Raw genomic sequence first — 23,664 nt, 5'->3', positions numbered from 1 at the left:
TCTGCAGCAGCCGTAAACGATAATCTGAAAAAAGCGGTTTTGTACGACGAAATCGTGTGGTTGCAAAGAGTTCACGAAAATAATAATATTATCGAGAGCTATGGCCTATTACTCGTCAGTATCTGTAGTCATTATTTCTGCAGCACTATTAATATGCGTTTGTAGTAAAGTAAATTAGTTATCTCACTGTTGGCTTACAGCTAACTGGTATTACAGTGGTATTATATAGTAATATTATCATATTGAAAAAATAAAAAAACTTAATACCAATCGAATTCTGTTCGATACCCTCGAAAAACAAAATGGCCGAGGAACGGTGGCGCCGTCGAAAATATCGTTTTCAAAAAAAAAAAAAAAAGGTTCGAAATGAATGATTATTGCACAATATAATTTAGTATAATGTATAAGTAATTATTAGTTAATATTATGTTATAACGTGTTCAAAAATAATTGCTGCAACAACGGTAATAACTGATAGCTGCTATAATATAGATGGCGAAGCTTATCGAATATGACGCTGCTTTATGTAATAGAAATTAAATAAATTGAAAATGTGGGATAGTCGATCATCCGAAGTAGACGATTTTCTTAAAACGTTTAAATCTCATTTTTCAGAATACTTATCGCTTCGAGTAATCATATTACAGATAAATAGATCGGTTCCAATGATTTAGGCGTTTTTTAATTGTTGAGAATGACTTGAAAATCATATTATACAATGTCCGTCAAACCAATATTGACAGAAGATGATAATAATTATACTCTACAGATGTTCGGCGAACTCGTTGTTTTCAGTTAATTGTATTATAATTGCACGTATACATTATTATTATTAATAGCATTATTACGATTATAATAGGTATCTACCTAAAGTCTATAACATTAATCGTGTATTTAATGTGATCGGCGTTCGAGAGACGGCGATAACAGACCACGTCGGCGATTTCACGTCCTCTCAAGTCTCCAACTCCGTAAACGTATACGCAGCGGATAATCACTAGCGACGCGATAAAAATACGCGCGACGTGCGAATTACGGCGGCGGCGGCGGCGGCGGCGGTTACACCGATTCAAGGTCACCACTATTGAGACTGCCTCCGCACCGCCGTCGATGCGTGCTCGGCGTGTTTTCCGCGCGGAAATCACCGACACGGCGTTGTTTGCGCTCGCTCGGAACTCCGACGTTACGGACCAAAAGTTTTGGATTGAGAAATCTCACAATATTTTCGTATACAACCAGTCGTTAGGAACGTATTAATTAATATGATATTATCATAACTAGTGCGCTTGTATCCAGCATTATTATTAGGCAATGACTATTATAAAATATCACGAAGATATTATAACGATATTGATATAGGTAGGTATATATAGGTACAGTCCTTGGACATCGACATGCCTAACTACAAAAGCAAACAAAACTCATTTACCAAATTACTGGCAGGTATTTATATTATATAGGTTTGACACTAATTATTAAATGGGGATCAGATGTATATACTTAAATAGGTAATTAGTACCTACTTACCTACATATTTTCGCTGTAATCGTTGCCGATAAATTATAATTTAGGCCAGTGATATAAAATATTCGTTTCACTCGATTTTACATACCTCACAATAGTTCCATTTTCTCTCACATATTAAATACTATAATATTTATTTGTCATCTTACTCCTACTGAGATACCAAATATACCCTTGAATTTCTATAACGGATATCCGAAAAACCTTCGACGATCCACGATGTATATTATAATATTTTGTTTGATGGCTTAGTACTTTAGTCAGCATGTGTATTGTGTAATGTGTTTAATCGATGTTTAAGCATTATTTTTTGAACAAACACTTTTCAATAGACATTAATTTTTAATTTTTGAGATACCTACACTAATAGACACCCCTTTTCAATATAATTTTGCAATGGAAGTACCTGTGATAAAGCTATACACTTAATAAACAAATCATATTAATATATTACATATTTTTAAATTTTTAACACATAGTTATACATATATTTCGGTTGTATAAATAAATTAAAACCCTAGCCGGCTAGCCTTACTAATTTATACCGATATTCGAGTGAAGCTTAAAGGGTCTGCTATCCGTGATATGAATATATGATATCATATTATCCTTATAGTTAATAGCTGTTATATTATAATATTAAAACTATACAACTTAAAATGTTCATCCATGAATTCTGTGTAATTTGGTTACAACTGCAACTCAATTATTATATATGCACTATACTGGTACCTACTATTCAGTACTACGTATATAAAATTATATACGAAGCCGCAATGCCGGTAAAACGGTTTAAAACTAAAATAAACGTTTTAAAGGAAATTGCATGGTTTATACATCGTGCAAGAACTTAGTTTACTGTATACCTGTATACATAATTGATAGTATTAGTATTCTATAGAATTTCGACAATATTTAATTTAAATAAAATTTTGCCATTTATTCTCACATGTTGTGTATCCTAAAATATGTTTTGAATCAAATGAATTGTACCTAATCATCAAAAATAAAATAATCATTGCAGTTTATTGTTGATAATGATAAATAATAAATAATAATCAAAATTATAGATTTGACTTAATTTGGCGAATTTCAATAAACAATTTATTGTAAATACTATTTATTATTTAAATTCAAATGTATAAAAAAAGACAAATATAGGCAACATAATGCTTGGTGGCTACGGAGATAACTTATAATGATAAGCCATAGTCATATTCAATATAAATTAGTTCCCGTTTGTTCGGCTCATCTTTAAACTGTTTCGAAACAATTAAAATTTTTAACTTTTTTGAAACAACTCACTATTTAGTACTTACACATTATAGTTTCAACGTTTTCATTTCCAATACTTTTTAGTTTTAAACGGTTTTATCCGCTGTCTCAATACATGATAAACTACCATGTGTTTTTCCACTATTTTTACTAATTTAACTAAGGAGATGAACAAGAACATGTGAAAACACATTGGGTCACTCTGTATATCGTATATAATCGTATAATATATTAAACAAAAAACCAAGTCCTAATAACACTTGTTGGAGGTATATAGGTACATTTGCCGAATTAATACAATAGAATTTTTAAATAATAATAACTATTACAAATTCAAAAGCCAATAGATAAAATGCATCGTGTTATTAAAATATAAAATTCATTATAATAATATATAATATCCAGTAAAATATTTTATTTCGTATATTATAATTTATAGAATATATCACATACCTATGTTGTTTTATAGCATTCAGTGGAGACGAATTCAGTTGGAAGTATAACTATTTAATTAATAGGTAGGTAGTGGAAAATAATATTATTTTATTTGTATGAATTTACTTAGTATGCAATTCAGTTTCTAGGGAAATAATATTTTATGGGCCATTTAGTGAATGGAATTCATGTTCAATAATTTAATGTAATGATGAAATGTAAATTTTATGAAATGTGTATTTTATCTAATAATAAAAAGTTGGCATCATAATTTGTATGGAAATTATTTACAAAGGAATTTAACTAATATATGGAAATCATATTAATAATGGAATGATTTTTTTAACGGAACCTTTTACTTGCGCGTACTGTCAACGATCTACGATATGGTAAGATATTACGCAAGTACACGACCGTTTGTAAAGAGGTTTAATATAGACAATTTTAAAAGTTCGTTCAAAACAATGAAGATGTACAATTACAATGCATTTACAGATACTAGCATTAGTATGATAGCACCACTTTTGGATGGATGCATAATATGTATACATTTAAGTCTTAAGAAACAATATTTAAAAACTGTTTTGCGTGGACAGGCACCATTCAGTATTTAAATTACTATACAGGATCCTGCATAATTATTGAATAAATAAAACAAGACTATATCTGTGATGTAGAGTTTTTGTTGTAAAATTCAACACCATAATTTTAAGAAATATAAATAAAAAGACTATACAATCATATATGATAAAGTTAGATATTAAGTATCAGGTAAATTTACGATAAATGAACTCTATAGTACTCTACAAATTTGAAAATATAATAATAAAAGAATTTATTATGTAATAATGAAGGGTTTTGTTCTCGTCAAATATGAATAGTGGAAAAAAGTTTGGGGTGAAAATGAGAGAAATAATCGAACAAACCTAGTAGCTATATTATATACCGACGATAATGTTTATGGTGAAAACATTACATAATAATTGTTATTAATATGATTAATTAATAAGATAATTTTTCAATTTTAACCTTTCATATAAATTGTCAGAATTGTGTGACCTAAAATGTTGAGTTGTAGAGCTATATAGGTACTTGATGGTGGTGTTTTTCAAAAATTTGTTTTGCTATTCAATCATTTTCTATGACATGCAATATTATTATAGCAACAAATTAATTCTTGTCAAACTTACCTGACGATAAGTGCTGCTAATGTGTTGTCTCCGACCTCCATCTTACACACGACACAGTACAAACATAGCAAATCGTCGTTCAGCAAAACCAATTTTATGCTGTTAGCTTTAATATTAGATTATAATATTTTTCTATATTTTCAAGTAAACTTTAAATAAAAATAAAACAATATATCTAAAATATTACATTTAAAATAAGGAAAATAAACTATCAATTTTATTTTAGATTTGATTTGAGTGACTTATAGTTTAATTTTCATAATAACCTGCAATTAAAATCCATAACATATATTATTATTATATATTACATATTGTTTTCTCCATCCACTTAAATTTGCTTACAATTTTTAAAATTGTGTATAATATATAAGCTGGGGATTCGTTAAAATGAATACTGAACGTAGTCTTCTATTTGTGAATATTTTTCCAAATTATCAAAGTAGTAAGCCTTTATTTTCTTTTATAAATAAATCGTTCCGTTTGTAAGAAAAATCGTTCAACAGGAACTATAACAATTATTCTAAACGACGGAACATACCATATACAATTTACACTGATAAGTTTAAAAATAAAATTGTAAAGTGTACCTTTTACTTGATGGCTATAAAGTACATCTATACCAGGGGTGGCCAACTTTGATAGACCTGCGATCGACCTCCGAGTTTTTCTAGGTGGTCGCGATCGACCAAAAAAAAAAAAGGGTTGTCGAAGGTTCGATTTATCAGTTTATACGAACGCGATAAAGGCCATTAATAGGAAGTAATGCGAGCTATCCATCCTATAATACGATAGTTAATAGATATCAGTGTATTATCTTATTTTTCATAGTTATTTATTGTCTTTTTTTAAATCTAATTTTTATATTCGTGGGATATACAAAAATACACAAATTGTTCAAAAATTTAAGAAAATGCAAAAGGGTGTCGCCATCGATTTGAATTCATCTCGCGATCGACCGGTTGGCCACCCCTGATCTATACCATTTCTCAGTTTCCCAACATATTTAGTTTGAAAAGCCATAAAATCAATACAAATTTGTATAAAAGTGATTCAATTATCTAGCACATATAGTGATTCTAATAAAAGGTCAATTTAATGTTAGTAATACACGATTGGGAATGGGTTTATATTTTTTTGATTCCAATAAGTGACTAATAATTCACGGCGATTTACACAAATGTCAAATTGTGATTAATTGTTTGTTCATTATAAATAACTATTATTCATTGAAAAATATATTGAATTTTGAAAAATATCCTATGGAAATAATTTCTATTTGGTTTGAACTTAGAACAAAAACAATATTATAGAGTGATTTTTGTTATGATCCGCAGTAGGTAGATAAGTTGGTATTTTAATAGAGGCCCAGCAAACAGCAGGAAAACAAAGCATAGGCAATCCTCCCCAGGATAGGCGATTCAGAAAAAAAAGGTTTTGAGACAAAAATAATTTCTTAAAAACGAAGCATTCTTCAGGAATAAAAAATAAGGTAGGAACCTACTACCTATAAAATGATACGCGATCTTAATTGTCTTGATGAATGTATATATAATGGTTTCTTTGTTGATGTTACATAATATATATTTTATATCGAGTTCGTTTTTTGGTTGCCACTGCACCTCTGGCTCCGGGAATTTGTTCTTTGTGTAGATTAGACACATTTCGTTTAGTAAATTATAATTATACAATTCCCGACTAGATCAATGTACAAAGACCCTGCGTTCCACAGTCTAAACCCTCATTATATTTGGATATGGTGACTGCAGTTGGGTGGTGAATAGTGTGTGTGTGTGTGTGTGTGTGTGTGTGTGTGTGTGTGTGTGTGTGTGTGGTGGAGGGCGGGGGGGAAGAATCACAATATTATAGAATGTATAGCCGTGTAGATACCTCTGAATTCTGATATATGCCTATGTATAGGTAGTATATACGTACTACACAACAACCAAATGTTGGTGACCACCGGTTTTCACCTGCAGCCGATCGGCCCGCCACGTCCGGTTTCCACGCGCTGCCGCATACACTGTTCCCCGTCCTTATTCCTCTCCACCAAGTAAAAAAATAAAGCGACGCCTAATCGTAGCCTCAACCACCCGCGTCTGTTGCCTGCAGTGGCCTGTCCGCCGCCGCGCAGCCGCAGAGTCGTCGTACCCGCAAACACACACACAACTGTAGACAAAATAACAATAATACTGTATTAAGTTTGATACAAATTTAATACACGTAACCTAATATTTTCACATTATAAACAATGTCCTCTGGAATTCCTCGTATGGGCGTTTCAAAATTAATAGGTTTGTCTATCATTTCTTTTACTCTCTCCGCCTTCAACACAATCTTCTCCCCCTAACCAATAACCATCTCATCACTCATCGTTTCTCCCCTATCATTATAATATAGCCCCTTTTATGCGCTCTCCATCGTCGAGTTTGTTGCCGACACTTCGTCTTGATATGAGATCGACCACTATACTCATCGAATCGTACATGCGACATGCCTACAGCAGAATGCTTTTCCGCGTCTCGTTTTTCCCCGACATCAACCATCACTTCAATATTATGGTTCCCATCTTATTATATGATGTCGTATTCTGGTCTATTTTATAAAAAAAAAAGAACTGCGAAGGCCAAAAATTATTGATCCCTGATTGTTTGCTGTAATAAGGCAATAAAAAAAATGATATATTATTGTCGATAGTGAACCCTCCAACGTAGAATGACGGATAATCATATATCGTAGTAATGTAGTATCCATAATATAATAATGGTAGTAAATAGTAATAAAAAAAAGAACGCAGCAGCGGATAATACGACGACGATGATGGCGCACACAGCTCAGTGCTTACAACCGGCGAGACCAGACGGCAGGCACCTCCACCCCTCGTTCACTACTTCGTCATCATCAACCCCCTCGGCACCGAAAACTACCATGGACCCTCTTCTCTCCGCCCGTCCATCGCCAGTACCGTTCGTACGCCTCCCCACGCCACAACGCCGGTCGAGCCCAACCGTCAGCCAGCCGCCGTTGCCCATGACCTTCAGGATGCGGGAGCAGAGAAGAAAACAATGTTTTCTCGGTCGTGTTGTTGTTATTATTATTGTACTGGGTCGACCATTTAAAAAAAATATATATATTATGATCGCAGTGTGCTGCTTTTAAGAGTATGCATGTGTGTGTGAGTGACGCTTGTCTATTCGACCACCCACCGAAATAAAAATACGAATAAAAATGAAACGCACTAACAAAAATAATGAAAACTACGTAGTAACATTTAAAAAAACAAATTTTCGACCTACAGGCTTCGGCTAAATAGTATAGGATTTGAGTGTACCTCATTATTGAGTAAGTCACTGTAATGGTTGAGTTAAATTTTAATTTGATGGTTTATCGTAGGATCTCTATTTCTAAGAATATTTTATAATTAAGTAACATTATTATAAGGAATTTATTTTTCCAACAGAGTACGATTAATTTTTGGCCAAAACATCGTCTAAAATATTATATCACAGTAATAAGGTATAGTTTAAAGGGTTGCTGAGCGTTGCATGCGACGTTGAAAATTTCTTAGTTCAAATTTGAGTATGTAACAGAAGGAGTTTACTATTGCAGATTAATTAATTCAATAAATTTAAACATTATAAATAATTTAATATTAGTCTTTTTATGATTTGCCTATATAGGAGCAATCTAACTCTTGAAAATCTTTGCCTATACTAAATATATTATAATCGTTGATAATAATAATAATAATAATAATAATAATAATAATAATCGACCTATACTTCTTATAGTCAATTCTTTGAATTAATGAAGGTAATACAGTGTGAATAGTATGTCATTTATGAATATTTTAAATTTTTTCAACCCCCCTCCCCTCTAAATGTTTTCCCATGCTTCTTAGTAATATTTGAATTTGGTTTTAATATTTTTCCATTCACGTATTTGAAAAAACGTTTATTGAACATTTCAGTTTAATAAAACAAATATGTCAAAAAACAAATTTCTTATAACGATTTAAAAAATGTTTAATATTTATAAAACAATTGCAAATTGGATATTTAGAAAGGTAATGAAAGGCCATAAATGTGGCCTATGCTACAGATCAAAGAGATGGAAAAGTTTTGAGTGGTTGACAAAAAATCTTTAGAATAGACCCTGCAGGGTATAAGAATATTATAATACAATAATATTATGATTTTTTAAAAATTGTTAGTTGTTGTTGAGTTCCGTGTTTAAAACATAAACTTGAAATATTTGTATTAAAGCTTTGTAAATAGTTTAAAACAATTAAAAATGTAGCTATGTTTGAAAAAGTATTAAAAACCAGGTGAATTTTGTGTTTAAACTTTAAAACAAAACTTTTTGTTTTTGTTTTCATATTGAATAAAAATAACATCCTACTAGAGAATTTAAATTTATGTGAAAAGGATGTTATACCCGCATTTGTTGTCTCCGTCTTACAAGTCGGTAACATAGCAAATTGTACGCTCAGCATATCACGTTTAGCTCCATTAGTTTAAAAATTTGTGTGAATTGACCTCCTGTACAATTTTAAGGTAAGATTATTATCTAGTCAATGGCATAGGCTTTTTATTATATTTTAATTTTATAGCGAGTTGTGAGTATTTTAAGATGTACAGACACACACTTGTAAGACGGATACAACACATGCGAGTGTGGCGTCCTCTTAAAGGTATATTGCCAGTACGGCAGTACCTACTTTAATTACATCAAAAAATTCTTGTTATTCCAATTTTTTTTCCCCAATCATTTTGAAAAGTGATACACATTTTTCTTTTTGGCCCCATTATTCCCGCCTCCAATGAATCAAATAGATACAATTTTTTACCAGAAACTATATTGTTTAAGTTGAAGATCAAAGCATTTTTACTTATAAAAAAAGTTATGGTAGACGCTCAAAAATAAAATGAAAAAACGCGCATTATTATAATAAAAGTAATATATTCATTGCTCTTCGACGAGAATCTAAAATGCTAAAAATTTTCAAATTTATATAAATTTCACAAAAATGTCAAACTGTTTGAAAGTTATATCACGCCTAGAATATTGTAGTATAAATATTTCATTAAACTTATAGTATCTGTGGACTCCTGATTACCTAACTACCAGTCTTATTTTTCCTATCAACAGAAATTGTTTTTACTAACTATTTTGATATGAACAAACTAACACTTATTACTATAATCATCACAATAGTTAAAACCGCAAATTGGCTATTGAGTGATTTAAAAATTGTTTAGTTGTGCTGTAAAAATTTAAGCTTTATAGGTTTCGCAATTTGGGTCATACACATCACGTTATGGCTTATGTTGAACTATACCTATACGGTCAGCGAGTATAGTGTCAGTTTGTGTGTGCGCCAACAGACGACTCCGTAACTAAATTAATACATTATTTAGTTTTCAAAAGAGACTTTAATTTTATTGAACTACCTCGTCGTTTTGCGTAAAAACTATTATATTAACTGTTAAACTTTAATTGTATCACACAGACGCCCTCGCTTATATAACATTATACAGAACGGTCAACGCAATGGAGTATTTTATTCATCTAATATATTTTCATTACTTTCCCGTTTCGTTTACTCGTGCGCGAGTAGAAGTCGTACAGGTATTAAAAGTTTATCTAAGCGGTTTCGTAAAAACGCGATAAACAAGTTAAACTTGGTGTATTAATATCACAACTTCATTCCGAGTGGCGTATGGCGTATAATGTATTTATACATTGCGCCATTGCGGCCAATATATTAAATCTATATTGGCAGCAGACGTACACGCAATTTAAGGAGAGACAGGAGAGGTACATGGGGTTAGCTAAATCGACTATACCTACATTTAAATGGAGACTAGAAAGCGATCCCGTTTAATGTGGGATCTTATATTATTAAATAATCCATAATATGCAGAGATAGGTTCATAATATATAAAATATATATATGTTTAGTATAATACAGATTATAATAAATCAGCCGATATATAAATATGTATGTTAAATTATGTTTGTGTTATTACACGTCTTTTACAACTCCAATTATTAGGTATATACTAAAATAGATATTTTATTATCTTGTATTGCCATGTTAGAAATTACCTACGTCAACACCTAACTGTTATATGGGAATCACACAAGAACACACTACTTACTTTATACAAGTCAACTCGAAGATGATTTTATTATTAATAACATAATCTAAGGATTTTCTTCTGCTTAAATATCATACTCACATAGTCCGATCATCGCAATAAAAAATATAACACCCATATAGTAAATGCTATAGTAAATTCGAGTCAGTTAGGTAATTGAGTAGGTCACTGTAATGAATGTATTACATTTTAAATCAATTACAAATCATTGGGAACTAAAAACGGTTCCAAGTAGAGGCAATTATGTGTCACCTTCTATTTCTAAGGATATTTTACAACTATTTGATATTACCGTTAATCATTTTTTTTTTTACTATTGGTGTGGTGGTGTGGTACGTTGAACTTATTTTTGCAAAAAACACCACATATATTATATCCTAAATATTGTGGTTATTGTTAATATTTTGTAAGTTATATTAGTCTATACCGAAGTAGGTACCATAGAACTGTTCAACAGGTTGAAGGGATTTATGTATAATAGATAACTTAAAACTAGACTTTTTGGTATAAATATTTTGAAAGTTATATTGTAAATAGAAAATTATAATCTATAAATTATAAGTAGGTAATAAAGAAACTTCTGTTTCTACTAAAAATATTTTTTTAACTAGTTATTTATTTCAAATAATTATTATAATGATGAATCGTTTATCTTCAAACGATTTTTGTTATTTTTTTAATGTTAAAAAAATATTAACCATGTAGAAACTAGAAACATTCTATAATATCACTTAATTTGTACATAAATATTTTATACAATTAACGTAATATCTATTCAATTTACTCTGTGAAATCTCCCGCAAAGTTAAAAATTGATGCATTTATATTGCTCCGAAATGTGATGACAGACCCAAAAAACGCACCATTGTAAAACCAATTAATTTAACATCTGCCCAGAATCCAAAATAATTATAATGCATTTAATACTTTCACTTGGTAAGTATTGAGTTAAATAAAATTAACTTTTTAACTAGTTATTACCCAACTTCAGATTTTAGGTATATATTGCCCACATAGCGTATGGAGGGTTACAATGTATTTACAAATCAATGTTGCTAGTTGCTACATAATGTTAAATAATATCAAGTGTGGAATAACTTAAATTATTATCCATAATGTCTTATTTTATTTTACATTTGCATAATATAAAAACAACTTAGTTTCATTAATCGATACTATTCGAAATTATGATGACTAAAAACTTCATATCTTAACAGATGTTTTATTTGACATGTGTTTCAATATTTTTTTAGAGCTATTTAAGTCAAATAATAGACATAAAATAATTTATTATTTTATGACTTATGTGTGTGTTATGAATTATGACGCATACTATACTAAGCCATGTTGACATTATATTTGGCCCCACTAATAACTATTTTCGAACTAATATTATTTATTTTATTTAACTGACTAAGTAATATTATAGAGGTATAAACATCCGAATTGTGCATACAATCGTACTCGAAAATATCAGTAATTTATAAATATATCACTACTTATACTTTTTGGAAATAAATAATTACAATTTTAAATAATACGAAAATGATGATTATTATAATTTCAAATAACCTGAAACATTCTATATATAAAACGTATTAAACGATTTTGTAATAATTGAGAGTTTACATTAAAATTGTATACCTACCGAACTGAGTCAATGTATGTTTTGAATTATTTAATATTTTAATCTGGTCTTATACGTCTCAGATAAACAAATTAAATAACTACGTTAATCACTACGTTCTTAAAAGTTTTCTTTGGAGTATGTTTGTATACCAATTAATATAATTAGTTATTTGTGCCTTGTGGTCAAGATAAATATTTGAAAACTTTAAAAATTGTATATTAAGAAATTCTAAGAATGTTTATTTTTCAATGAAAAAATACCCTTGTAATGGTATCTCAAAAGAAAACATAATAAAAGGTAGGCACCTACATAATACGTACTAAAAAGTAATAATGAATAATGAATATAATAAAAATGCATTGACTCAAATAATTTACTTTAGTTAGGTAGTACTGAGTTAAAATAATAAACGTAATTTGTATTTTAAATTCTCAGAGAAGAAAAAGAAGTATTGATTTTAAATAATCTGTTTATATGTTATCCTCAGGAAGGAATTTAATGGGTGGTAAAAGCGCTCCGAAAATTCCTTATTCATCTTTACATTACAGAGTGTATACTAATGTGCAAAAAACAGTATACATTTAAGAGGTAGTTTTTGCAAATTAGCAAAATATACGATTATGTTTTAAAAAGAAAAATCAAGCCAATTAATTTTTATTAAAAACATTGGAATTTCTAGTTTAAAAATAACATTTGGGTGGATAAAATGGTTAAAAATACCATTTAAGTACCACGATAACGTATACTTTTTAATCCAGTTTGATTATTTTAGATAAAGTTAAATGTACTTATTTCCCGACGATATTAATTATAACATTTCGTATAACATAATTTCAATTCAACCTTTACGGTACCTATATTGATACATATATTTTTATAAATTTAAGCTATTTTCGATTGATTTATTTCGCCTATAAATTATAATCATTAATAGTTATCGTAGTTTTAAGACTCACTGAGTATTATACACATCATAATATACATATTATATATTTATATACTAAGATATCTGATACAGGCTGATGTCTGCAAAAACCTGCATTAAACACCTACACTAATTTATACTAAAAGAAATATTCCATTTACTATAATTATTGATTAATACGCATAATAAACGATACTATTATATCCAAAGTTGTTGTATATTTTTGTACTTGTTATACATATTTTACAAAATTATAAATGCGTAAGTACCTATATATTATATGAATATGATGTATGTAAATATTGTAAACATAATATCAGAATTGACAGAATTTATATTCAACTGCGGTAAAAGTTACTAAACCAATTTATAAATGTTAAGCCTTTTGCGGATCATATTATAAAATATAACAAATTACTATAGAAAAAAATAAGAAACTAAATTATTAATATTATCTTTTAAAATATTAACACAAACTATATAAGTTTATATACTTTTTTTTACTTCAAACCTTGATTAAAATAAAATAAAATACTCCGACATGTTAATTTCTTATGTTTATAAGAATGTAACTGTTTATAGTTCACATACTTTTAATTGAAATGAAGCATACGTCAAGTTACGAAGTAAAAGAGGTTAAACGATGTATGATGTGTCATTCTATGGAATACAAGAATTAATATCTGAATATTCTAACATAAGAGGGTATGCAATAAATAAATACGAGTAAATGAATTGTCATTATTTCCCCGTGTTATTTTCACTAAACACGTATACTATAACTAGAGATGTAAATTCGATACATTTTTAAAACTTCAATTTACCGGAAAATGTATCAGTTATTTTTTTACATATACATTTTTTATTGAAAATATTAGCAAGTGACACCTTAAATTAAACGTCTTGAAGAGGTGAATACACATAAGTCATAACGTATCAATAGAATGGAATAGTTTATATAAAATGTAAAACGTCTAACACGTTCAACACGCCACAACTACTGATAGTGTATTATATACCATACTATTAATTATTATCAATATTAATTACCACCGCTATTAATAAATTTGATTACCATTATGTGGTTTATGACAATGTTTTATGATAGTATCACAGCTTGTTGTTGACGTTATAGGTACCTAATGAATCTAATTTGATTAATATGCAATCTATTTCAAAGGTGCATTTTTAATATTTATGTTCATATGAAAACTAATAATATTTTAGAATACGAGTATATGCAAAAGTCAATAATACACTACTTATAAAGTTATGATTTTAAATACGACAAATAAAAATATATCAAAATTTACCAAATTTTAAATGGATTTTTTCAGTAAAAAAATAAATAAAAAATGTACATAAATTGGATAAACTAACTGTAACTTAAATGCCTTTAAATATTAGATTGTCAGTGGCGAAATTAGTTTTATAATGTTGGTGTGTGATGAATTTTTTTTTAAATAATAATTTTTGATTAACAGACACTTTTTATGGATGAAAAATGTTTCAATATTAATGGTGGTTTGTGGTAGAAAATTCGATATAAATTGTAAATCGAAGGATGAAAAGGAATCTGGTAAAACATCAATTTACCGAAAAACAGGAATATATTTGCAAAACACCAGTTTTTAACAAAATAGATTTTGTTTTATCTTCATTGTAATTTATAAATTAATAACCGTCTAAACCTTAAATTTTCACCAAATACATACACTAAGATTTTATCATATTTTATATTTTAATTTACTTATGAATATTGTAGTTTTCATACAACGGACGTTTGAAGTTTATTTGAAGTTATTCAAAGCAAAAATAACGATATTTAATCAAATGTTATAATATTGTAGTTCAAAAGTATTAACTATATAGATACCTGAAACATTACACATACTTAAACTTAAGTTATAATTATTTTTTGTAGTCAACCAAATTTTTAAATTTAAAATATTTATACTAATTTTAGGATACATATTTATAGTTTTACAGATATTTTAAATTTTAAATTTTTTACAATTATTGTTAGTAAAAATATTTTTAATTTGTCAAAAACCTATCGTATTAGATATTAATAAATAATAGAAGATAAATTAATAATTTGAATGTTGCTATGATGTAAAATATCGTTGGAAATAAAAGGTAAACTGACAACCGTATCCGCTCTGAATCGTTTTTCGTTCTTGAATAGGTACAATGATTTATCATTGAATTCAAATTTAACACATTCATTATAGTGACCTACTCAATGACGAGATACACGCAGTACACACGACACCTATTATACCTACTATGCAGCAGCTGAGCAACTTCCTCGGTCTTTTTCTATTAGACTTGAGAGTATTCAATTTAATATGTCAACATTGTGGGCTAGATAAAAATGGCACGCGGGCCGGATAAGGTAATTATGGTAATACTTGGTCAAGCGCTGTTTCGCCGTCTGCGATGTCACCCCTGGACAGACAGCCGATATCAAACATTTATAGGTATATAGGTAGCCAGGTATATAATATAGGTATAGTTATAATATGTATTACGGTGTGCATAGAATGTAACAGTGAAATGGTGGTTATATATACCTAGGTATGTAAAATATAAACACATTATTATACACCGAAGATTTGACGATAAGGTCGTATTTTAGCATTGTTGTCAAACCTTACAGTATATACCTACCTAATGTATATAGTATATTATATACCTACATAGTGCATACGTATATAATATAGGCAAAGTGCTGTTTGGATAGCACGCGATGTCGACCTGCAATCGTCGTCGTCGTATGGAAACCAGTTCATATTACTATAATACTGGCACACACGGTTCGTTATTTACTCCGTAATTGGAGACGCTCGAGACGCAAACTTCAAACTTTACGCCGCTGTATAGTACACGGACGTCGGTCTCCGGCGAAATGCGGACTTACGAACTCCCCTGAGCCAGCGTCATAATATGTATATATTATAGGTATATATAGTGTACTGCAAATTGGCGATTGCAGTATTCCCGTTGCAGCTGCAGCCGCGGCTACAGGTTGTCTGCGCCGCCGTTTCTATTCGTCGTGACCAGATCGAACACGTAAACCATCTCTGGCCGTTCCGATTTCCGTATTCGGATCGTTTTCGCTTATTTATATTTAATGTGTATAAACTGAAAAATATAACATAACGGCACACCCGGCCGCACTGCGCTGTTATTATATTATGTTTATTTTATGACTGTAAAGCTCCAGGCCGGCAGCTTGTCAATTTTCCGTGCGATAAAAACCCCATAGGTAAATAGAACTCCACATTATCTCGGGCTCTATATACTAATATTTAGACACATTGCACACCGTAGTGTATTGTATTTTATTAATATATTATTCGGTTGTCATTCTTGATGTCATTTGGTATTTTGGAAGTATGGGCAGGTGCCTACATAGTTATAAATCTTCATATAATTATGGTATCTCGTTTAATAATTTATATTATTTTAGGACTCTATAAAAGTCTCCCGCACCAATACCTAATAGGAATGAAACAAACTAGAGGAGATACGTAATATAATATAATTTATTACGCATTAGTCTTATTAGTACAAAATATCAAATACCTATTGCTTTTAAAAAGTGATAAACTATAAAATACTATAGGCACGTTCTGGAATTCTGTGATATAGAAACTGTAGAATATTATTCTACTATAATTACGATATTTGAAGAAATATCCCAAAGGAGGGTTTTATATTAACTCCTATACCCCAAATGCTTGGCTTTATAAGACAATCGTTATTTGAGGAAAAATATCTGTGCTTTTTTTTATAAATATATTATTTTTGAATTTAATCAAACTGCTTCTAAACAACTACTAGATTTGTACTACAACTACTTTGTTACTTTGTACCTTTTGATTATTCTTGGAACATAATATGAGATTATACTATGATTATTATTATACAATTTAATTATTATATTTTGCAATGCTATCTAAATAATATTTTTAAAAAACCAGTTAGTATTATCATCTGCAAGAGATAGCAAGGTATCTGCTGTTATTAGTACGCATGATTGACAATATTTTTTGGAAATTATTATCTTATATTTATAAATATAATTATAGTATAAAAACAGTAATCCGGCTGTAAAGGAGACGGAATATAACTGAATAAGGTTACCTTGCTGATAGAACGAATCTAATTTAAAAATTTCGCTGTAGAGTAATCTTATTATATTATTATAGGTATAATAGATGAAATGTGCATGTTATATTATGTTATTATGATAATAAAAATCAATATTAGCTACAATAATATTGATATTTTCCTGAAATAATTTATTTAACTACAACAACGTGATTTGAGTTTTAATTAGTTTATGTTGCAAAAACAGGAAAATGAAGTTTATCCGCCCTGCGCCTATCGCCGATTCAAGAAACATGGCCATCAACTAATATAAATGTAGGTATATGGGTACCCATCAAATTTTCAATGATCATTATAATGATATGATAACCCGGTAACGTAAACGTTCCGCAATCAATGTGACCGCCAAGGTTGGTGCAGCGAACTACAAACCATAAAATACGCGATCGCATTTATTTTTCCTTCACCCTTACGGCCTTACACTTACGTTTAATCAGAGACGTCTATGGCCAATTTTTTTTTCTACACATCTCGTCCATACTATCTATATTATATACGCGTAGGGACCATAAAACAAATGTTAGGGTTCCAAAGCGCACCTGCAGTCCACCCCCGTCACATATACCAAATATAAGTCTTGTGTAAATGTTCATAAGTATTATTTCGTTCACTCCACCAGGACCAGGTGTTCGTGAACACTGCACTACAAGAATGACTGCTTTATAATCGACACATTATAATATTATAACGTAGAGGCGTGTTAGCTGTTACCGTTATTTTCCATTATGCACATTAACATATTAACCATTACCCAATATACCCATACGACTCCGTATGTCTAAACATCTGTTGATTCTTTTTTTTTCTTAGCTCATACTCTTATAATATACCAAAACTATCCCTATAACTTAAATTCATGTGAAAAATAACCAACAAAAAAATTCCTATACGTGACGAATTATTATTGAAAACATATCATAGGTTCACGAGTCTTTGTCAAATAGTATGGGTATTGGTACATATAAGCGTATTATATTATAGTTCGAAAACACTCGATTCGACGATAATAATAATTTGTAATAATTTGTAGGTACTAAAAAAGGTCATTGCATGTATACATATAGGTAAAACAAGTTAGTAAAAAAAAACTACTGACGTCAGTTAGGAAACGGTTAGATAACGGTTGGGAAAATATGATAATGTAATAATATTGTGTTGAATAAAAAAAAAAATTGAAATTCAATATCACCCGCTCAGCTACGCCTACAAAAATATCAACGCAAACACGAGATAGTACGTGTTTTAATATTATATATGAACAAGTGAGGGGAAGACATTTGAATAAAAGCAGATCTATCATGTCTGGATTAGGTCAACATTTATCATACCGCATTATTATATAATATACGATACCTATATCATTGTTCAAACACATCCATTATCCATGATACATAATTCTAACATGGACAGAATGAGTATAATATTTATGATTTACCTACCCGTATCTAAATAATGATTACAAATTAGATTCGATCAATTTAATGAAAGGTCATTGAATTAGTTTTATTCATATGGAAGTTATTTAAAAATGATTACGAAATTCGTGTTTTACGTAATGATGGAAACAAGCGATATTCAGAAATACACAAAATATAATATACATTGTAGATGTATAGGTACTGTATATTAATATTATAATTGTAAAATTTCACAGCATATTATATTTTGTTCTTGATTTTATTTTATATTTCCAGTAAACGTTTTCTCTTTATTATTTAAAAATCGACGCTTTATGTAATGTTGTAGATTGGCAATTTTCTGCTCAAATAAATTTAATCAACGCGTGGGAGGTACAAGTGTACCTATTTAGTAGAAAGGTATTTACAAGGTACCTATATACCGATTTTATTCAGGATTTTTTTTTCGTTTATAAAATATATAGGTAATTGGAATCAGAATAATATTATGGTCGTAATGAACTTCAATTGAATTATGTACATTCGATTTAATTTAAACTTCAGTATTTAATTTAATTTTATACTAATTACATAACGGCAGCTGACCATTGAACATATTTTATTATAGGTCGAACACTTGTTGAAATGATGTGTATAACTTTTCTAACCATACGTAAGTGAATTCAACATTCTCCTGCAATGTTGATAGACATAACATAATATCAATTTAGATAATAGTTATTAAAACCGTAGTAGTAGGTAGTAGTAGTAGAAGTAATAATAATAATAATAATAATAACACCTACCTTTAATCTATAGAACACCATTGAGTATATATTATAAATATTATATACAATATTATACCTACTCAATGATAACACTCATAGCTGATGCCTGATAGCTTCCTGTACTTATTTTAATTCATACATATGATAATAATTTCTTAAATACGTACGTGGCGCATTGAACATTTACCAACTAAACGATGCATGTTTCATCTCATATATTATTATTATTATTATTATTATTATAAGATATATATTATATAGGTATTAAAACACCGGGTCGGTGTTTAGTATTTATATCATAAGAGTTGGGTAATAATTATGAATACATTTAATGTTTATACATGCATACAAACTTATATAATACATAAACTATTTTAACAACATTTTAATTACAACCATTTAAATAATGTGAAGAACAATGTTAAAAAATATAAAAAATTGGTGTAACAATCGAAAATTAATGATTTTTCATGTACGTAAGCTTTAACATTTGTTTTTGGTGAGTGGATTGAGGTTACTAATCAATATAAATTTAAAATTTAAATTTATAAGGTTAAAATTTATAATTTATGGTTAAAAAAATGTTTTTGTATACAATTTTGGAAGTGGATGAACCAACTATAAGCCATCCTGTAATATACGTGCCTGCATGAAACGATGACATTAAAAAAACAAAATAAATCGACTATTACATTGCCTCGGTTTTTTCAATACAAATCCATTACTTACAGTTGCAATATTATAGTATTCCTTTCATTTCTCTACCGTCATAAAATAAGATAGAATTAAACTCGTCTTGTCAAGACGATGGCATAGACATCGATTTACCTACAGCATAAATAAAGAATAAAATACTCACATACCAATAGTGTTTTATGACATTTTTGTGTCACGTTGCTGAAGTTTTGAAATATGAAATGTGACAAGTTGATAAAAATTGTGCAAAGTATGTTATCAGAATAATTGTTTGTGTTCAAAATATCTCGAGTATATTATGAACTGCAGACTGCAATATTTTTATGCGTATTAGCGTCGTGTAAATTAATTAAAATATGACTCGTATATTATAATGTTTCTGATAATTATTGAACATTATTTTCGTGTTAATTATACAGTATCAAATAATAATTAATTTATGATTTGTTGATATAATTTAGTTCCAGCTGTATAGTATCTTAAAATACTATACAACTATTTACATGGTGTATACGTGAGTCTTGGAGTACAATTATTTTCTTTATATTTTTATAATCATACGAAAATTTTGAAATTAGAATTAAGATGTTGCGTGTTGCAGCATCAAGTATCAAGGCTCTAGTTATCTCTGTCCTCCACAAATTGAGTTCAATAAAGTAAAATCACGTTCGTATAGATAATATAATTGTTATAATAATACTTAAAAATTATTATTGGTAACTGGCAAGTGATTGTACGATGTACATTGAGCAGAAACACGTCATATTTTTAAGTAATAGCATTGAGTATATATTTAAAAAAAAAAAACAATTTCATAAACAACAGAAAAATAAAATTGTATTATACTATAACAATATACACCGCCCCCATAACTTGGTAATACCTAGGTAAGTTTTGGATAATTTTTCATTGATAAAAATCTGATTAAAAAAAACTACGAAGTTTATTAAAGCTTAGCTTCTCGCTTTTAGTACCTTTTAGTACAATTTTTCTCTTTCAATAATAATGCAACATTTTATCAATTATATCGTTACATTTACCAAAAAACTATAATTTTTATCCACGCTGTATTAAAACTACCTTAACACTTTTGACTGTCTATAAATTACTATATTATTAATAAATGACAATGTGTGTGTGTGTGTGTGTGTGTGTGTGTGTGTGTGTGTGTGTGTGTGAGCGGTAGTCTGTGTAAGACAAGTCCATCGCATTAATGTTTCTGAAATTTGATGCAAATAATATTTAATTCTTTACTTAAAGATGTGCACTCAAAGACAAATTTTTAAATTTTAAATTTTAAAGAGCCGCACACACGCAAGGACTTACAAAAAAACTAATGTTTTTGTTTGTTTGTCGGTAAAGGGTTGTCGTTGGTTACGAACAATAAAATAGTTTTTAATTTGGATATAATTTTAAACCTATGTTGTATATTTGGTAAAAAACAAACCAAATAACTGTGTTTAAAGTCTGTACAGCTCACTAGTTTACATTTAACGGAGTTTTAGAAGGGGTAATTCCACGGGCATTTAATTTGTCACGGACAACGTCGTGCTGAATCAGCTAATAATATTATAATACACATTTAATTTATAGTTAAATAGTTTGATAATATTATTGACGATTATGCCTATTTCATTAATACTATTTAAACTTTATAGATTTACGATGAACAATACAAGTCATTTAATTGCTACTTATTTTATACAATATTATTACCTACACCTATCTAAAATAAACAATGTAATATAATATGATTAAGTAATGACGTACTTAATATGTTTTTCAAAACTACTGAAGTCGGGTAAAATAAAATGCTGCGTATTAGGTTTAAATAATTAATTACAACCGTTCAAGTATGTATAATTAAATGATTATCACTACGATATTCTATAAATATACAAAACTGTTTTGATAAGAACCTTAAGATTATACATTTATACTGGGCAAATTATATTTTATTATTTTAATCTTCTCATTGAGAAGCTAAAAAACAGGTAGGTACTTACTTCGGAATAATAATTATTTTAATATTTTAAGGTAGAATACATAATATTGTGTACTATTATAATATAAGTAGGTAACATGTTATTTCATGTGAACCAACTGCGGTAGTGGATTTTATTTTTATTTTACTATTTTTTTTTCGCTACTTTTATAGAGATTATTATGTACAACAAGAGGAGAAAAAAATTAGAAAATCTAGAAACCCTTTTTAATTTACCCGACAGTCGTTCAAACTCTTCATGACGATTTTTTATATAATAAGTATAATCCTACAATATCATACCTAATGGATGATTGTGTTCACGGAGCTATCATGAACGCATTGGTTTTTTATTAGGCACGCGATTCTTATTATATTATTACAATGATTTTCAAACGTTTGGCCACCACTGTTTGGCACGTCTGAATTAACGCATAAATGTATACATAATACTTTAATAATAATAATAATAAAATAGGTACATAAAAATATATTTTATGCCACGCGCACGCAAATATATATGTGTATCGTATACATGTCAATTATAAATTTGAATATTTATAGTACATAATATTATATATACGTATAGCATATTACGCATACCTACTTATAATTTTAATAACTGAACACTATAATATTATTATGATGCGTGAAACACAATTCGTATAATATCATGATATTGGTACATGATAATTGACAATATTAGCCATTGCGTGCGGAGAAAATAATATTATATTATCTGTATGTAACTAGATAGGTCGATGTATGTCTGTCTGTTGCATCAACACCTATATGGTAGCTAGCGATTTGGATGTAAATTTGTAAATCGTGGAATTTGGAGGACACAATATTAATAAGCGTGTAAAGCTTGCGTATTCGGGAGTGTTTCGGAAAACAACCGAAGTGTGAAACGCATTCCTTTATTGGCACATGCAGTTGTTGATTCAGGATTTATTTGCTGCTTACCTTAATATTTTGTCTACCAGCTTAATACTCACACACACACACACACACACACACACACATCCAAGACATTTTGACTAGGATAAGAATGTATTCAAATTGCATTGCACTGAAGCGGAAAAACTTAAAACGTTATAGATATATAATATTATTATATTATAGTATTATTGGTTACGAAACGTACCTACACTACACGACGTGTCTTAAACAACGCTTAATGATTGTCAATTGGCCTTTGATAGCACAACAGTTATTTAGACAATAATAAACATGCGTGTTGACCACGGTAGAGTAATAATAATTATAATTTATAAACCGTGAAGTCATAAAAAAAAATATGATTTATAAAACGTTCTGAATATGTTTTCATAAAGGTTATTCGAATGTCAAATAAATGTATAAATGTTTTTAAATATTTGATATGATATGAATAAATGTATTTATAATTGTTTATTATAATACCTGTACAATACACTAATACCAAACAGTACAATATTAATTGTATTCCATCAAAATA

Source organism: Myzus persicae, unplaced genomic scaffold, assembly GCF_001856785.1.
Source record: "Myzus persicae strain clone G006 unplaced genomic scaffold, MPER_G0061.0, whole genome shotgun sequence".
Classification (NCBI taxonomy): domain Eukaryota; kingdom Metazoa; phylum Arthropoda; class Insecta; order Hemiptera; family Aphididae; genus Myzus; species Myzus persicae.
Note: the sequence above shows the minus strand (reverse complement) of the source record.